The sequence below is a fragment of the Myotis nattereri genome (assembly GCF_964212035.1).
Source record: "Myotis nattereri genome assembly, chromosome: 5".
Taxonomy (NCBI): domain Eukaryota; kingdom Metazoa; phylum Chordata; class Mammalia; order Chiroptera; family Vespertilionidae; genus Myotis; species Myotis nattereri.
This window is the reverse complement of record NC_138080.1, coordinates 86,355,649-86,357,818: the sequence shown is the minus strand read 5'-3', so window position 1 is coordinate 86,357,818 and position 2,170 is coordinate 86,355,649. Positions and strand designations below refer to the sequence as shown.

At 40.4% G+C, this 2,170-nt stretch overlaps 1 pseudogene across 1 annotated transcript; it reads left to right on the top strand.

The window, feature by feature from the left end:
- Window positions 1–236: 236 nt before the first annotated feature.
- Window positions 237–1,634, top strand: LOC308519202 (eukaryotic peptide chain release factor subunit 1-like; annotated as a pseudogene). The gene has a single exon. The product of its transcript is annotated as a eukaryotic peptide chain release factor subunit 1-like (transcript).
- The last annotated feature ends 536 nt before the right edge of the window (window positions 1,635–2,170 follow it).

The following is a 2,170-nucleotide window of genomic DNA, read 5'->3' as shown; positions in this document are numbered from 1 at the left end:
ACCAACTTTGGCTTAGGCATTTTTACTTTAGGACAGATACTATTATCATCTTTAAAAAGCAACCTCTTTGCCCAGCTGCTGTGGCTCAGTGGTTGAGTGTCAACCTATGAACCAGGAGGTCACGGTTCCATTCCAGGTCAGGGTACATGCTCAGGTTACAAGCTCCATCCCCAGTGTGGGGTATGCAAGAAGCAGCTGATCAATAATTCTCTCTTGAGGGAGAAGGACATGAGAAGATGGCAGACGACCCCAATGCTGTGGATAGGATGTGGAGATCTGGAAGATCAAGAAGCTGATTAAGAGCTTGGAGGCAGCCTGCAGGGAGAGTGGAAGAAGGAAAGACAGAGAGAAACATCGATGTGAGAGAAACACATCGATTGGTTGCCTCCTACACAAGCCCCGACCAGGGCCCAGGCCAGGGAGGAGCCTGCAACCAAGCAATGGCACAAGCATGGTATCATTGATCATTCCTCCCAAAGACCAGATTTCACGAGTGGCAAAAATGTTAGCAGATGAGTTTGGAACTGCGTCTAACACTAAGTCACGAGTAAACAGCCTTTCAGTCCTGGGAGCCATTACATCTGTACAACAAAGATTCAAACTTTATAACCAAGTATCTCCAAATGGCCTGGTTGTGTACTGTGGTACAATTGTAACACAAGAAGGAAAAGAAAGTCAACATTGACTTTGAACCTTTCAAACCAATTAATAAAACATCGTTGTATCTGTCTGACAACAAATTCCATACAGAGGCTCTTACAGCACTACTTTCAGATGACAGCAAATTTGGCTTCATTATAATGTATGGTAGTGGCGCACTTTTTGGCACACTCCAAGGAACCACGAGAGAAGTCTTGCACAAATGCACTGTGGATCTCCCAAAGAAACGTGGTAGAGGTCAGTCAGCCTTGCATTTTGCCCATTTAAAGAATGGAAAAGCAACATAACTATGTTCAGAAAGTAGCTGAGACTGCTGAGCAGCTGTTTATTTCTGGGGACAACGTGAATGTGGCTGGTCTCGTTTTAGCTGGATCTGCTGACTCTAAAACTGAATTAAGTCAATCTCATATATTTGATCAGAATTTGCAATCGAAAGTTTTAAAATTAGTTGATATATCCTATGGTGGTGAAAATGAATTCAACCAAGCTATTGAGTTATCTACTGAAGTCCTCTCCAACGTGAAATTCATTCAAAAGAAGAAAGTCATAGGATGATACTTTGATGAAATCAGCCAGGATATAGGCAAGTACTGTTTTGGAGTTGAAGGTACACTAAAGGCTGTAGAAATTCTAATAGTCTACAAAAATCTGGATATAATGAGATACATCCTTCATTGCCAAGGCACAGAAGAGGAGAAAATTCTCTATATAACTCCAGAACAAGAGAAGGATAAATCTCATTTCACAGACAAAGAGACAGAACAAGAACATAAACTAATTGAGAGCATGCCCTTGCTGGAGTGGTTTGCTAATAAACTTAAAAAATTTGGAGCTACATTGGAAGTGGTCACAGTTAAGTCACAAGGAGGATCCCAATTTGTGAAAGGAATTGGAGATATCTTGCGGTACCGAGTAGATTTCCAGGGAATTGAATACCAAGGAAAAGACAACTTTTTGACCTTGATGACTACTAGGTAGTTGACATGGGTCCAGCAAAATATGCCTCACCCTCCAGCATCCAACCCAAGGAGCATACCCATGGTGGAATCCAAACAGATCCCTGCCTTACAATTGGAACATTTCCAGAACTTAATCCATGAGCATTGGATACTGAAAAGAAAACGGAAATAAAACCAGACCAAACCCTACGCTTTGGTTTGTCATGGTGTCAGCGCAGCAGCAGCCTGCAACTACGTTCCTAAATGCCACTTTGGACTAATTTAAACAAGAATCCCAGTTTTTACTTTTACTCAATGGTGAAATTGGTTGCTCTTTTATTTTATGAAAAAAAAAATGATTTTTTAACCTTCATACATAGAAGCAAAAATACTTTAACTGCTGTGAACCTTCAAAAGTTAATAGAAATAAGATCATACTGAATTGTTTCTTATTTTGATTGGAAAAAATTAAATTGCTGCATTTCACAGTGACGCATTTACATGGCATTCTCAGCTTAGACTGCATAAGAAGAAATATGTGTTGAAATGTTGGGGAAAAAGTAATCCTCTCT